Source organism: Canis lupus, chromosome 3, assembly GCF_048164855.1.
Source record: "Canis lupus baileyi chromosome 3, mCanLup2.hap1, whole genome shotgun sequence".
In the NCBI taxonomy this organism is placed as follows: Eukaryota; Metazoa; Chordata; class Mammalia; order Carnivora; family Canidae; genus Canis; species Canis lupus.
This window is the reverse complement of record NC_132840.1, coordinates 87,183,716-87,200,833: the sequence shown is the minus strand read 5'-3', so window position 1 is coordinate 87,200,833 and position 17,118 is coordinate 87,183,716. Positions and strand designations below refer to the sequence as shown.

General features: G+C 46.1%; 1 protein-coding gene across 2 annotated transcripts in view; it reads left to right on the top strand.

The window, feature by feature from the left end:
* The window catches only part of OPCML (opioid binding protein/cell adhesion molecule like), a 1,082,947-nt gene that overhangs the window by 360,149 nt on the left and 705,680 nt on the right, over positions 1-17,118 (top strand). Inside the window, exon 1 of one of the 2 annotated variants that reach the window (XM_072822755.1) lies at positions 4,054-4,072. The exons of the other annotated variant lie outside the window; for it this stretch is intronic. The gene's annotated coding sequence lies outside the window, so the exon portion shown is untranslated. Of the gene's footprint in view, positions 1-4,053; positions 4,073-17,118 lie in introns of those variants that run through there. 2 annotated transcript variants of the gene reach the window in all.

Genomic DNA, 17,118 nt, shown 5'->3' with positions numbered 1-17,118 from the left:
ATGGGTGCGCACCTACCTGAAGTCTCTGACATTCCTTTTCTCATCAGTCAGTTCTCCTAATTAATTAATTAATTAGTTAATTGATTAATTAATTTTTAAAAGATTTTTATTTATTTATTCATGAGAGACAGAGAGAGAGGCAGAGACACAGGCAGAGGGAGAAGTAGGCTCCATGCAGGGAGCCCGATGCGGGACTTGATCCCGGGACCCAGGGTCATGCCCTGGGCCCAAGGCAGATGCTCAACCACTGAGCCACCCACGTGCCCCTGTTCTCCCAATTTAAAACAAAACAAAACAAAAAAGCAAAGAATATCAATGTAGTTAGGAGTAAAATTGTTGGATCTATATTGTCCTTTATGGTTAAGTAAAATTCCAGAGTAATATGAACCTCGATTTTATTTATTTATTTTTATTTTTATTTTTTAAAGATTTTTATTTATTTATTCATGAGAGACACAGAGAGAGAGAGAGAGAGAGAGAGAGAGAGAGAGGCAGAGACACAGGCAGAGGGAGAAGCAGTCTCCCTGCAGGGAGCCCGACGTGGGACTCCATCCCGGGACCCCGGGGTCACACCCTGGGCCGAAGGCGGCGCTAAACCGCTGAGCTACCCAGGGATCCCCTGAACCTCGATTTTAAGCAGAGTTTAAAAAATAAATGAATAAACGAATTAAGAACACCATTTGTAGGTCTCCAAGAAGATTCCATATCTTCCCAAGAGGGTAATTGCCTTTTCTCGGCAAAATAATTGATCAAGCTTGAATTCTTAGGAAGAGCCAGGATTAGAAAAGTTTTCCAAGTGAGGTTCATCCTAATATTCTGTAAAAATATTTCTCTCTCTCTCTCTCTCTCTCTCTCTCTCTCTTTTTTTTTTTTTTTTTTTTGGAACATTTCCACAAGTACCTAAAGCTTCCTGTTGTTAAATGGGCCCTAAACCAGTGATGACAAAACCATCTTTCACGTTAATGGTACTTTTGGCCTTTTCGGTCCTGAAATTTGCAAATTCTTTTGAGGACATTGGTCATAATTGTTTCTCCAAAGCAGTCTACATTTTTAAAGGCAGGTTTCTGATAACCATTCTCTTTTGCTTAAAAATATCCTCTAAAACACCCCAAGAACATATTAACCCTCTGCAGCAAACACTCGCACATACCCACGCCCTCAGTGGCTTTCTTTAATGTACAAATAAAAGACACACACATTCCAGGTCCTTTAAAATCCAGTCGTGTCCTAAATTTCTGGGTTATTCTTCAGTGCAGCATGGCCCCACCAACCCTGTCCCTCCCTACTCTTCACCCCGACCCCTCAGATCTCCGGCTCTCCCAGACTGCAGCCCCTCTCCCTGGCAGGACCTTCCTTCCACCTCCACCCCTCGGAAGCTCATCCAACCCGCAAGGAAACCGCTCTATTTTTAGCGATGGAAGATTCTACACTGCCATCATCACCTCCTGGCTTGCTGCTAAGGCTTCTGTATTGATCTGGAAGTTTCTGGGGCCTTTATCCCAGTCCACCTCTGCAGTGCCCACAGACTCCCCATCCTCAAGGCCGTGGGGAAAGCGCCCCAGGCTTGCCCAGGGGAGGTCCTCCCACCTCCTTGGATGGTGCTGACTTAGGGTCTGGCCTTAGAGGCTTCACGCTCGCAGCCACATGCTTCCCCCTTCCTCACATGCACAACAGTCCCAAACTCTTACCACCCTACGTGGCCTCACAAGAGACCCTCTTCACAGAGACCAGATGGGCTTTCCTGTATGCTTTATGAATTTTTCTTACTTGTCTACACCCCCGAGCATCTGCAAGTGCCAGTAATGAGTTTCTCAACGTAAGCAGAGAGACCCGTAGGTCCCCTGAATAAAGGTGGGTGAGGAGCAAACCCTCAGGATGGGTCCATGAAGGATAATATGATATTTCTTGGTCAATATTGCTTTTTTGTCCCGCCGTGGATTTCTGCAGCTGTGGTACATGGCAAGTTTCCAGCTTGGGTAATTACATTCTGCTTGCCTCTGTTTCTCTTGTGGTTCAAAGATAACTTATTTTTCATGTCCTTGCCTCAATAAAACAAAGAAGCCTCCTTGCGGTGGTGCTATTTGCAGGGCAGCGGGGCTGAGAGAGGTGCAGAGTGGAGAAGAGAAGCACCTTGCAGTCGGGGGCACAGGCCCCACCATGCATGCCCACGGGCCCCAGGCTGCAGAGCCTCGGCCTGGCGTCCGTACTCTGGGCATATTGCTTGTTCTCTCCTGGGGTGTTGCCCGGACTCCCGAGGATAAAGCAAGCGGCCAGCTTGAGGAGGCTCGGACGTGGTAGGAAGGGGGTGAGTGGGGCATGTCCTGCAGGCGAGGAGATCCTCCTTTGGTCTGAAGTTTGCGTCTCGTCCGTACCAAGGGTTCAGCAGAGCGCACCCACGGCGGGCAGGGCGGGTCACTGTAGCAGTCCCTGTGCTCGGCCAGTGGCGGTGGCGGTGGCGGCGGGGCTTGCACAGCAGCACATCATGGGGGCAGATCAGCACCCGGGGCCACAAGCCCTTCGGGTTCCCCCCCGACGAGCAGGGCTGAGTCACACTTCAGTGTTCCTTGCAGTGGGAATGTCGTGAGGGCCAGAGGTACCCATGCAGGCTTGTGAATGACTGTCACACCTCAGTCCCGTGTGGCCCCCGAGCAGAGGAAGGCCAGCCTTAGCACGTTAGGCAACTGGCCAGCGCCATCCCTTTCAGGGCATTTTTTCCAGAAGTTTCTTGGCGGTTGTACCATTCTGTGTACTCTGCTAGATTTTAAATGAACGTGAGGCTGCTGCCCAATTAAAAAAAAAAAAAAGGAATCAGTAAATTTGGGAAAGAGGATTGAGCAGGAGACTGTTAGTTGAGACACAAAGAGAGGCAGATCTGGAAACAGAGGACAAACAATCCAGAAAATACAGGAAGAGCAAGTGACTACAGCTAAGGAGGAAGCTTGAGGAAGCACCTGCCGCCTGGCCCGAGCCGCGGGCCGCAGGGAGGGGAGCACCTGCTGCCGAGCCTCGTGCAGCCTCACCTGTGCCACCTTAGCGGGCAGGGACATCCCGCAGGTGACCAGGGGAGCCACGCAATGGAAGGACCAGGGTGGCAACGCTTGGGGGACACAGTGTCCACACAGGAGCTTCTGGGCTGCTAGGACGGGACAGGGGGAGACAGCCCGTGTGGTCCCCATCCAGCCCTGGCCTCCACCTCCCCGGCCCCAGAAGCTAGGGCCCCCCACCCGGCGCCTCTCGGGTGCCCCTCCGTCCCCAGAGCCTGCTTCTCGGTTTCCTGTGCGTTTCGCTGTGTAGAGCCTGAGGTCCAGCCGCACACCTGTCTCCAGTCGAGTCTGCAGGGGGGCGTTAGGCGGGCTTCGAGGTGCCCGGGAGCGGCCGGGGCAGTGGGGGCAACGGGGGCCCGAGGGGGCAGTTAGTGGCTGGGGCGATAGCGGGCTCCCTGCCTGTTGTCCCAGCGGATGGGTTATGAGGCGCGAGCTCGCCCGCAGCTGCGGGCATCTGCTCTGATCCCCTTCAGGCTGAGCTCCGCGTTCTCCGGAGCTGAGAGGCCGCGGCAGCGATCTCACAGGGTGCGGGTGCCTATTCATTAGCGCTTGGTAAGGTGCTTTGTCCGGGGGCTGGGGGATGTCTCATGCTGAATCATTAGCAACTTGAACAGCTTCATACATATGTCTTATTGATGTGTAAAGTCATTGCAACCGAGGCTTTTTTTTTCTTGCTTGCTTGCTTTTTTTATTTTTCCCTCTGAATGAGTGAATTCGACTTTACTCCAGGTTTTGCAGAAAGCCTAAGTGACACTCCCCATGGTTCAAGGATCTTGTGGACCAGAGAGGGATGCTGTAGGGCAGGCCCCCCGGGAAGCCGGCAGTCTGGTGCAGGAGACAACGGGTAGAGAGATTTTTGAAGCGGGAGCTTGGAGCAGATGTTCTGGAGCTGCCCCTCAAGGGCAATGGAAGGGCCGCCACCGCACCGCCCAGAGGACAGCATAGAGGGACGCCTGTTGGCTGAGGGCGACCAGGAACCCTCCAGACGGAGGCCAAGGTGCGGACGCGGAGTGGCGAGCAGCCCTAAGGTAAAGGAAGGACTATGGGAAGGGAGGGATGGAGTCTCCAGAGGACGGAAGAAAGAGACAAAAATGCTTTAGCAGCTGACAGTAAGAAAATTTGGAAGCTAAAAACAAAGGAGCCAAGGCAGCTTTTCCTGGCTGGGGATGGAAAGAATAAATGGGATCAGAGTTAGAAACCAATTATCTCTGATTGCACAATCAGGACCCTGCTTCCAGCCAGGCGCTAGCCCCACCGCCACCCAGGGGCCTGGGGCCACCTGAGAATGATGTCAGATCCCAGGAACTGCTCCATCCTATTTCCTTAAGCCTGGATTAGCACTAGGCGACATTTGGGGGCCATGCCTCCTGAGTTCTAACAAAGCAGAGAATTTCCTGGCAGTTCTCACAACTACTTTGTTGGCAGATTTTCTATTTCTGAGTCGTTAGCCACCAAACAATCCAAAATAAATGTTCTGATTTCCCTGACTTTTTGTCCTAAGCCCTCAGAGCCTCCTCAGAGGTGCGGTACAGCGGTCCCTTAAACAACACAGTTTTGAAATGCGCAGGCTCACTTATAAGCGGGTCTTTTACGGTACTACAAATGTATTTTCTCTTCCTTATGATTTTCTTTTTCTTTTTCTTTTTTTTTAAGATTTTATTTTTAAGTAATTTCACACCCAGTGTGGGGCTCAAGCCCTGAGATCAAGATCATGCTCCACTGCACTGACTAAGCCAGCCAGGCGCTCCTTCCTTAGGATTTTCTTAATAGCGTTTCTTTTCTCTAACTGGCTTTATGGCAAAAAAAAAAAAAAAAAAATATATATATATATATATATATATATATATATATGGTATATAATACATATACAAAATGTCCCGATCAACTGTCTATGTTATCAGAAAGGCTTCTGGTCAATAGCAGATTATTGGGGACGTCAAAAGTTATGCGCAAAGTTTCGACTACACGGAGGGTCCTTGCGCCCAACCCTCATGTTGCTCAAGGGTCAACTATGCTTTGTGCTGGCCCTAAAGCCACTGGCCCCACTCCCTCATATCCTTGACCTACTGAGGACCCCGGAGTCTGATTGCATTGGGCCACGTTTCCTTCCTCCCCAGTCCCATCCCAGCACATGTAGCCTAGTGTAAAATCCACAGACTTGCTTCATGGTCTGTTTGCTGTTTGTTTGTTGGTGGTAGTTTTTAACAGTTTTATTGAGGGGCACCTGGGTGGCACAGTCGGTTCAGCAGCTGACTCTTGGTTTCTGCCTGGATTATGATCTCAGGGTCCTGGGATGGAGCCCCACCTTGGGCTCCTCGCTCTGTGGAGAGTCTGCTCAAAGATTCTCTCTCTCCCTCTCCCTCTGCCCCTCTCCCCTGCATGTGCTCTCCCCCTCTCTCTCTAAAGTGAATAAATAAATCTTTTAAAAGTGAATAAATAAATCTTTAAAAAACAGTTTTAGGGATGCCTGGGTGGCTTCCGCTCAGGGCATGATCCTGGGATCCAGGGATCGGATCCCACATCGGGCTCCCCGCATGGAGCCTGCTTCTCCCTCTGCCTGTGTCTCTGCCTCTCTGTGTGTGTCTCTCGTGTATAAATAAATAAAATCTTTAATAAATAAATTTTATTGAGATTATAATTGACATACAAGAAACATGTGTATATTAAAAAGTACAATTTGATTAGCTACAGCAAATATATATATACATATCCATGAAACCATCACCATCAAGATGATGCCCTCAGAGACCCCACAACTTTAGTCATTTCCTTTGTAACCCCCTTCTCCCCCCTAGAGACCCCTGATCACACTAAATTAGTTTACATTTTCAATATGTTAAAATATTTCATTTAATTTAATAGATGGAATTGTGGAGCACGTATACTTTTTTTTGTCTTTGGTGCAAAAAAGGTGATTTTATTAAAGCACGGGGACAGGACCCGAGGGCAGGAAGAGCTGCACCTGGTCCTGAGGAGCGGCTGATTATATACTTTGAAGTGGGGAGGGGGTTAGGGATAACGTGAGTCTCTAAGGAATTTGGAAGCAAGGTTCCCAGGACCTTGAGGGGTTTCTGTTGTTGGGAAAAGGTCATTTATTACCATCTAATAAGACCTGAGTCACGAGACCCTTCAGAGGTGCATCGGTGGGCCATGTGCTAGGAGGATGATGTCCAACACCGATCTTGGGGGGTTAGAGATAAAGGAAGTTTCCAAAGGAATTTTATATGCTAAAGTAGACTCCCAGGTGGGGGGGCAGGGGAGGGGGCAGGCAAGGATTGCCTTCTGCCCCCAACAAAGTATGGACATCGAGGCAGTGGAGCTCCTAGAGGAAGGTCCCTCTGTCTGTTTCAGGGACTTGTCAACGGGCGAGTGAGTAATAAGGAAATTTAATAATTTCTCCTCTGCCTTTGTTTCCCACATCACTTGTTCATGCTAGGTCTAACATTTCCACACACATTGTAAAATCAGTTTGTCGGTTTCTAATAAAAAAAAAAAAAAAAACGAACCATCTGCTGGGATTTTCATTGGAAATGCATGGAATTTATAAAACAATTTGGGGTGAATTGGCATCTTCGATTACTGTTAGTGTTAGGCTTATCTCATAAATTGACTTGGGAAATATTCTCTCTTTTTCTAATTTCTGAAAGAATTTGTGATGCATTGGTATTATTTCTTTGTCGAGTATTTGATAGAATTTACCATTGAAGTAATCTGGGACTGGAATTTTCTTTGTGGAGAGATCTTTTTTTTTTTTTGTGGAGAGATCTTTGACTACAATTTTAATTTCTATAAAAGATAAAATAGTATTCAAGTTACCTATTCATGAATGACTTACTGCAGTTTGCCTCTTTTAAATATTTTTTCAAGTTGTCAGATTTATTAATACTTGTTATATTAAAACTTGTGAATAATATGCCCTTACTATCTTTTAAGTCTCTGTAGAAACTGTAGTGATGTCACTTCTTATGATTTGTGTTGTCTCTCTCTCTCCTGTTATTCTCTGATCGATTGGAATTTGGTCCAATCTTGCTTTCAAAATGTGTTAGGCTGAACGGGAGTCATGCGCCCTCTGCTGGTAATTTCTTCCTATTACTGAAGATGGTTCTGTGTGCTCTACGCAAAGTCCTGGGAATCCTGTGCTTTTCCAGTCTGTGCTGCTACTGCTAATCACTTTGAGTAATCTTTTTCCTAGCCTTGGGTGTACTCAGTGAGGAACTTGGGGGGACCTCTTTGAAGGTCTTTGAAATCCCTCTCTCCTCTCCAGCACTCTGTTCTGCAAACTTTAGCCACTTTGGTCTCCCCAGAATCTCAACGTAGTCTCTTCATGTCAGAGACATCTCAAGGCTCCAGCTATTTCCATAGCCTGCATACCCTTCTAAGTCCCTGTGGGGGTTACTTTATTTTCGATCTCCCATGGATCAGTGTCTCTTACTGCCTGATGTTCGGGGTCTTGGAAATCATTGTTTCATATCTGTGTTTTGGTTGTTTCAGTCAGGAGGGAAAAACTGGTCCCTGTTACTCCCATGTGGCTGGAAGCAGAGCCCTTTGATACAGAGAAGACTTCCCAGGGCCCTTGAGAGAAAGAGGGCTGCACCTTTTCATTCTGGCTGGCATTGCTTTTGCACCCTCTTGGCCCTCAGGATGGCCCTCCCTCTCCTAGGGTCCCCGAAAAGCTGTTTCCAAAAATGCAGATTCTCTAAGGAGCTCTGCTGATAGACGTTCCCCACCCCGGAGTTTGTAGTCAGTCAGCAAAAAGCCCCCCACCCATGGGAAGCCTGCCTTGAAGCCTGAGCTGTGGTGAGGCTCTTCCTCTGATTTACTTTTCTGAGATACCTCCGGTGGTTCTTTTCACTGCCAGGGATTACTCCATTTAAAAGTCAGAGCCTTCCCCTCCACAGGGGGGAAAACCTCATTTTGTGGAGCAAAGAGTTTAGTTTAGAGAACTATACATTAAAAAAAATTGACTTTAAAAGGAACAAAAGGAACCATTCTCCAAGGATTATGTCCCTCCCCTTTTCTCTCTTCTATTTTTTACATTTGAAAGGGTTGGGTAGGCTGAGAACCTACCTGCCAGATCCTTCCAGCTGATTCTGCAAAGCCAGAGTGGGCTGTGTGTAAAAGCTGCAATAAATCTGGATTCCACCTCCAGAGGGGTGTCTGGAGAATCCATTGTGCACAAGTTGGGGGGGTGCCAGTTGGCATTCTTCATTAATTCCTTCCTTCTGTTAATTTGTGCTGTGCCTTTACATGCGCCAGCCACGGTGAGATACTGGAGATAAATGAATGGGAAAGTCCAGTGTAAAGGGAAATGTAAGGAATTGTGGCACAAAGGAAGGGTTTATGGAGTTGTTGGGAAAATTCAAGCCGAGTTACTCTTGCTGTGTGAATATGGACTGATGGTCATTTACACTGTAGAACCAGCGTGTCCTAAACATCACAGTGTCTTCAGGTATGGAGCAAGGCACATGGTCACCCCTCTCCCTTGGCTGACTCCACCTGTCTCTGAGGACTGTCTGGAAGCTTCTCCTGTCTCTTATGTCTAGCTTAGGTGCCTGTCCTTGATGCTTGCAGAGACCCTTATATTTCCTTTGTAGGAAAATACACTTTAATGTTTCCCTATTCATTTTCCCCCCAAATAAATTATAAGCTTCAGGAAGCAGCAATTTGTCTAGTTCATAGCTGTAGCCCCACTGCTAGCACAGGTCTGTGCACATGGCAGATAGTTGGTAAATATTCCTTGAATAAATGAGTGTTGACTCATTTTCTCCCCTTCAAGTGAATCTATGAGATAGGAGGAGGACCTGTAATTATCATCACTTGACAGATATGCAAACGAGGCCCAAAATAGTTGGGTCTTAAAACCTTAGAATAATAACATTTCAAATTCCTGAGGATCTTGAAGAATGTTCACCCCAGGCCATGGCAAGACCCCTTTGAACTTAGAGGTACAAGATGATGAATCAAAAGAGAGAAAGGAGCCACATGTAAGGACAGCTCAGGGTCACCCTTCCTTTCTAGTTTCACAGATATTACCATATTCATTTGAAAGTTTGAAGACGGGAAAAGGGAACATGCCACTAGAGTCGGAAGTACAGTGGAAACATAGAAGCCGCCCCAAAGCACTAATCCGGGCACTTTTTCAGAGCACTGACTTCAAAAGAACCACATCTTTCCTCACCGGCCACTCTTCCAGGTGCTCTCTTTTCTGATTTTGCATCTTTTCCATCCCTACCCTTCTGTCAACCTCCTGCATGCGCATGCCCAGGGTGCAGAAATCCAGAAGGGAGCTGGCGTCCGGTCCCAGTTCCCCCACTTAGTTGGGTAGCAGCGAACAATTTACTCAGCCTCCCTCAGCCTCATTGTTCTCCACAGAGAAATTATAAGAACATGGGGAAGAAGGAGAAGTGGCACCTTCAGGAGAGTGGCTGTCTCTGTAAGATCAGGGGGTGAGTGAGATTCAAAGGAGATTTCAACCCCATCTGTAAGATTTTTTCATTCTTAAAAAATTATGAGATCAAAGTGGCAAAATGTAATACTTCTTATTTTTCCTTGGTGGGTACGTGGGTATTTGTCCATCGTCCTCTGTGTTTTCTGTATGTAGTTCACATAAAATCATTAAGGGGGTGGCAATAGGATGATAATATAAGTATCTTGTGGAGTATGGGGGGAAATTAGGGATTCTGTATGTAAAACATGAATACATAGCTGACACAGCGAAGGTGGGTGGTAAGGGAGAGAGAGAGAGAGTTACAGAGGTCAGGGAGGTAGAACTCGAACATAGACACTGGGAATGAATGGCCTTGATCCATTAACCACAGATTAATCCAGGGAAGGGATTATTTTGTTTATGGAAAACAAATCTGTCATGGATTTAAAAAAATATATAGTGTTTATATATCAACGTTGTTCAGGGGTGAGCCCTTAGACCCCCTGGAGTTAGCTACTCCCTATATGTATCCTTCACATCAAGAAAGGAGCTGCTCCCCGACTGTACTCCTAGTAACCATGAATACAACCAACGGGTGCATCCCCAGTGGTTGCACCTTCCAGTTGAAGAGGTTGCTTAGACAACAGAGAACTCAGAGCATTGGGCCCTTTTGTTCTTATTTGTGTCAACTCCCAGCCTACAGCCCACTGACCAGAACATGCTGATGTGCACAGGTGTGAAATGGCCTTCGCTGGGTGCCCTCAGGGAAGACCTTGCTCCTTCTGATCTCTCCTGTCTCCTGCAAAAGGCTAGATCAAAAGGAATGAGTAAGGATTACTCAGGTTTCCATGCTAGTTTGGAACAGACCTCAGGCAAAGTTACTGTTTGCAGGGAGATGTCAGGGAGGAAGGTGATGGGAAAGATAGAGGTGCGGAGAGTATTTTAGGGTCCCACATGGGAAGGGTTCCTCAGAGGTACACGAGCTCTTCAGGGCTGCAGGGGTGGGGCCGGTGGACACTGAAGATGACAGCTCAGTTTCAACACCACCACGCTGCCTGCTGGGCCCTGCGGTGGGGCTCTGTGATTGGAACGGGAACCTTTGGCCTCCGGGGATGCTCAGCAAATGTCAGGCTTTAATGAGATTTCCCACTCTGTCGAGGGGCTCTTGTGAAGTGTGTGCCACTCACAGCAAGTCACCAAGCCGGAGGTTACATCGACCTGCCACTCTGGGAAAGGTCCACTGAACCTGTGATGAAGCAGATAAGCCATAGAGAGGGGCCCAGGGCCCCTGGGCAGAGATGTCCAGGACTCTATGCTTCCATCTTAGGCTGTCCCTGAGTCTGCTGAATGCTTTGCACGGAGCCCAGGGATGGGGAACTCTGGGGCAGAGAGAACGGCGAAATGTCACACAGCTTTGCCTCCTACCTTCAAGAAATGCTGTACTTTAAGAGAATCAGAGAATGCATGCACTTCCTTAGCATGTATTTTTTATTCCTTGAGGGCATGACTTAAGTTCTGGGGAGAAATGGACCAATTCTCCCTCTCACTGGCACTCTTCTGCATTTTCTTCCCTCTGAGACCGGTAAGCCTTTGGGCTACCCACCTGCAGAAGGGAGATAAGACCCTCTCTGTGCCTCGAAGGCGTGCTAGCCCCTGCTCCATCACTGTGGAGGGACAGCAGCCACACTGAGGAGCTCCAGCCTGAACGGCGTGTGCTTGCATTGAGAGCTTCTCTGCTTTCCTCTGGCAAAGACCACTCAGCGTACTCCATGTCCTCCCTCCAGATTTGTTTTCTGAAGCCTTAGATGAGGTAGCAAGGTTGATATCAATGATGTTAGTACTTAAGATAATAATAATAATGCATTAATTAAAACCCCACAACCCCTGAAATCACCAGGGTGCTGACTCCAAATGAAAAACCACAGAGAGAAACAGGAAGGATGCTACTTCGGTCGAGGTGACCTTTTGGCATATGGTGACTCAGGGGTTGGGTGCATTGGTTTTTAAAGAACTCTCTAAGAACCCATCCATCTGGACCCCTGTGCTGCTCCTCCAAGCATGCAGAGCTGACCAGATGGCCCTTGATAAAGCAGCTACGGGAGAGGGAGGCAGGGAACCCATCCAGAAGAGCTTGTCATTCTCAAGGCATGCTGTCCTTGGCTCAGGCATATCCCTTGTTTAAATCTTAAAAGCCAAAATATAAATAAAATAAAAATAAATTTTAAAAATACATCTTAAAAGCAAAGGTTGTGTGTTTGCTTGTTTGTTTTGCTCGTATATGTTGTCATTTCCGCCAGGGCAAACAATAAAAAGACTGCCCAGGAAATACACATCTGAGTAAAACACAATCAGATCCTAAAAAAACAAGGATATGGTCTCCAGCATGAGAATTTTTCCACTCAGGGCTTCTGTTTAATATGCATGATCTTTTCAAAATAGTTTAAGCCTGTGAAATACAAGGGCAATACAAGGGCGAGAATTAGCTGTCACCTAAACGGGCTAGCTGATCCAAAACCATATAATCAATAATGTCTGGAATTGAGGGAATTTTCTTACCGAGTGATGTCATAGGTGACGGTTCTTCACACCCATGTCCTTGGGGTTGGTTGTCATGGTGCATATACTGGTTTGAGAGGGAATTGATTCTATGGATTGAAATATTTTTTTCCAGGTGACTTCTTAGGGAGAAGACATAGAGAAACATAATTTTTGCTCTAAGAAGCCTCTGATAAAACTGTAGAACATCTTCTTCACAGCATTTTAGACACACTTTGGTAGTAATTTACAAATGAAAAGATGCTTTAAATACCTTATAGGGAAGAAAGCAGCTGGAGAAGGGAAGAATTACATGCTGGTCCTTGGATAAAATGCCGTGGTAGCGTCAGTGAGCCTTTTGCCAAACTGTTATTGAGAAAGACACTATAGGCTCCAACGTACCTTTGGAAGCAGGTATGTTGAATGGCCTAGCTGGGCTTCTTCCAGGTGTGATTGAGGTGCATGCCCAAATCACCTGAAAACTGGTCAGGTGACCAGCTAGCGGGGTGAATCAAGGCTGAGATGATGGAGAAAAGGGGAAAAGTGGGAGGAGGGCAAGTATATGTTGACTCAAAGATCCCTGGGTGATTCTAATGTGCTCTCTACACATCCCACCTGTACTCTGAGGAACTACCATCGAATTATGCGAAATGCACAGGCATGTGATAAACCTAGTAAGTCAATAAGAATAAGAAGCTTCCTGCCCAGAAATGTAGGAGGAACTCAGTTTAAATACTTTGGAAGTGAATCAGAAGTTAGGGCACCTATTGTTTAGTACCATATTCTTAATAACCAGCAGGATGATGTTGCAAAAACCCATTTCAAGGAAACTGAAGTCCCAGGAGGATTCCCCACTCCTTCATCTGCTACCTCTCAAGGTCAGGCACCCAGTTAGCCGAACTGGAACTAGAGCTCAGGATGCTCCAGCTCCATTAACGCTTCTACGATGACCACCATACATGCTCTTTTCAAAAGTGCATTGCAATGAGCAGGAGACCACCCTGTAATCCATAAGGATTATTTCTGTCATTAACAGGAGTAGTAGGTTTGCTATTCCCAAATTGCTTTCACAAATGTTATACTGATAAATATGAGGATTTAAGGAACCTTGACACTATGGATCTTCGAATAAGCGTTTGAGCAGGCCCTATTTCAAGAAACACAACACCCAGGTTAAGTCCAAAGTCATGAACGAACGGCCTGAGCGAGGCCCAGAGCTGTCACTTCTTAGGGTGCCACAGGATTGTTGACGCACCTCCCCTGGTTTCCCACTGAAGTCTGCATCCCCCAGGACAGCACCCACCGCCCTCCCCTCCAGCCCTGCCTACCTGCCCAGCTCACCTCCCCACTGCCCTCTGCCCCTGCGCACCTCGTGTGATGTGTGAGGTGAAGGTGGACTCAGCTTCTCCCGCCTGACTCCTGGCCCTTGAGCAAGCTGTTCCTCTCCTTCTCTGTGTCTGCGGGCAAATTCCTCCCCATTTGCGATCCAACACCATTGCTTGCTTGCATTTTCCTCCCCTCCCATCCTTGGTGTGAATTCCATCTTCGAAAGTGTCCTGCAGGATTCTATCTATACTTTTAACGTGCCCTATGGTATTTTGAGCTCTATCTGTTTCCAGGTTCACATGAGTTTCTACATATGTTCAAGTATATTACTGACCTGGCCATTCTGATGCTTCATGCTGGGCTTGGTACCGAGAAGTACTTGGTGCAGCTTTGCTGAAGGAACATTCGAGTGAAGGGGTGATTGCCCTCCTGGTCCCACTGGCCACTCAGGAGTTCTTGGCATAGTTTCCTGCAGATCGGGGCAAAGGGCCAGTCTGGCATAGTATACAATTGCAAATGTTTCTTTAAGGGGAAACAGATACAGAGATTTTGATCCCTGGCAGCTGAGTATAGGAATATGGATTTCCAAGGAGAGGCCATACCTGAGCCACCTGCGCCTCTTCTCTGGTGGTCTCCTGTCCAGTTCGTTCATCTCAGGCTTGGCTGGAGTGATGATCCAGCCCAGTGCCCGGGGCATAATGGTGTGAGGTGTCTGAGTTGATCCCGATAAAAACTCGCCAAGCCATGGCATAGTGTGATATTTATATGCCCAGTTGGCCTCTAAAAAAGTGATTATCTAAAGGAAGGAATTGCTTAGAGCCTCACACTGAATTCCAGTCTTCCTCTGGCCTTCGGGGCTAACATTGCTAATCGGTGCCAAATTACCGCTATTTTAATACTTGAATTAAAAACAAGACCAGCCATTTGCTCAGTGGGAGGTCTTACTGGACCATATCCATGCCTGGGGTCTGTGCAGAAGGGCACTTTGCTATTTTCCTGGTTGCCAGAGAGCACTTTGTGGAGAGAAGAGGCAAAGCCAGGAAGACTGCCAGCTAGCTGCCTGCTTCCCCCCACCTCGTCTCTCCAGCAGCAGACCCTGCTTGCTCAGGCGAGTAGGAGTTCCATGCACAGATACTGTGAGTGGAATGGAGATGAAGAATTGTATTTTTGATATGATAAAATTACATTTTATGTGAGAAGAGATTTTCTCGTGAAGACAGATGGTCATGAAGGCAGCCTCTAGGAGGCCACTTCTCCACCTTGCATCCCCCTTGCTTTTCATGCCTTTGTGATTCTTGCTACTGAGCTCGTCTCTCTTCATTCCGTCTCTTTGACCAAAAGATGATATAAAGGGAAACCCTTTCAATCTCCTTTCCGGTTCCCTGTCCACTTTAATCAGGGCCATTGGGTAAACATCATGAAAGGAAAGCCACCCCTGATGCTGATAAACACTCTAGTTTATTACTCTCGCTATTAAGCAAATTAAATGTCATTAGTCCAGCACTGGGCCCCGAGCTCTGAAAGGATAAACTTTCCTTCAGAAAGGCCTCTCGACAGCTTTGATGGTGTGAGCACAGCCCAGGACATAGACATGTCTCAGGTATGTCAGATGTAGTCTCCCAAAGAATGAAGCATCTAATCTATGGAGACAGATGCTTCACCACCATGTAGAGAGACATATTCAAAGGCAGTTAGTGTAGTTCAGGATTTTGCCTGTGTTACAGTTAGTTAACAGGGGAGTTGGGACTCACACTGTAACATGTCTTGGTTTTTGGTTTTTGTTTTCTCCCGAGGACTGTTTTTACCTGCTGGAGAAACCGTGTGCCCTTATAGGCTTGAGTAGAAAACAAAGGCTGTTATTTGATGATCCTTCCACCTCCAGTTCTCCAAGGACAGGGGGTCTTAGCACCAATTCTCTCCTGGAAATACCTGTTTTCATATTACTGAAGACTTGACTTGAGAAGGTCCTGGAGAATGTTCCAGTGATGCTCTTACAATCCATTGGTATTGCTATTATTGCAATCACTCAGGCGTTAGAGCATAGTCTGCTTGTGATCTACGTGATTTCTCCAGCTTCATCTTCCATTACAGTTGTGCCTTACTTTCATTTTTATCTTCTGCAGTTAATAATAGTCGCTTTTTACTTTGAAAGTGATTATCAGACTGGTCACTCTGAGCCCCAAGACAAGGTAAATGCCAACAAACTAGGTATAAAATTAGGTTCTCACCTGAACAATTGTCTGGTTAAACAACTTCTCATGTGAGCATATCATCAAAAAGCAATCTGTGTTAGAAATAGGTGTAGGGAGGAAGGGAGGCAGGGAGGAAGAAATGGAAGGAGAGAAGGAGTCATAGAGGGAGAGGGGAAGAAAAAGGAAAAACATAAAAAGAGAGGTGATGAACAGCTGCAATGGGATACTAAGCTAGAGAAATTGCTTAGATCAGAAGCAGACTATGTTCTAATTTTTAGAAGGAGAAGAAAGAAAGAAGAAAGAAAGAAGAGAAGAAAGAAAAAGAAAGAAAGAGAAGAAAGAAAGAAAGAAAGAAAGAAAGAAAGAAAGAAAGAAAGAAAGAAAGAAAGAAAAAAGAAAAAAAAACAGGGAGAGAGAAAGACAGGGCCTGCCATCTGTGATAGGGCCAATTCTCTTTGGTCCTTGAGATCCCAACAGTCAATAATTGTCTTTCAAAAGTCTGTGGGAATCCTGTAGGACCATGGTTAATGATAAAGATCAGTGAAAGCTCTGATTCATCACAGGCTCTTTTTAAAAGTAGCCAAAACTCTAAAACTTTTAAGTTAATGAGATATATGAGGTGGGGAAAAATCTATACAGTCTACTCAGGAGTAGTCTAAACTCCTTGCTGTTGTGGATGGATCCAGGGCTGAGGAAAAGGTTCTATAAAATGAGTCTAGAACATTTTCATGGACCACAACATAAAGAAATGCTCAAAGAACAATTGGAACATTTAAAAGGACACAAGAGGCAATTGGAGCAAAAAACCCAAAACAGAACAAACTCCCAAATGGTGTTTACCAGATTATAACATAAATAAAAGATTTTAATCCACTGGATAAAACAGAATCAAAGAATCTGTATGGATTTAAATAGAGGGATGAGTGCATGCATGCATGAGTGAATGAATGAGAACTATCTTTCTGGCAGTATAATTCCAACTCATCATGCAGAATAAAAGAAGAAATTAGAACAGCACCATTTGCAACATCCACAGAAATAATTGATACAGGTAGTAATCAACAGTGGTACTAAAACTAGCAGATGAAAGTTTGATGAGGAACAAGATACGGATATAGTTTTAAAGCATCCTCCCAGAATTACTTATAATTTACTTATAATTTAAGAAAAAGAACACTCATCCGACATAATAGAAGCCTGCCAGACACAACCCTCACCAAGTAATCAGAACGTTATTACCAGGAAGGGGTCGGACCTGTCTCACATAGCTTCATAATGAGAGGCATTAAGAAGAAAATGCTATTACTTCGTGTGTTCCTGTCAAAAATATATAACCGGGATCTAAAATGAGAAAATATGCAGCACACCTACATTCGGGACAATTCCAAAAGTTTCCTGGCCAGCATGTTCAAAACTGGGAAGGTTTGAAAGAAGGAAAGTTTGCAGAACGGTTCCAGACCACAGCAGATTACAGACACTGGACAGTTGGATGTTATGCATCTTTTCAGACTGGCTTCTGGACCAGGAGGAGAGAAAACGGAGAACACGGATTAAAATTTGTGTATAAAGGATGCATTAGATATAGAACTGTGTT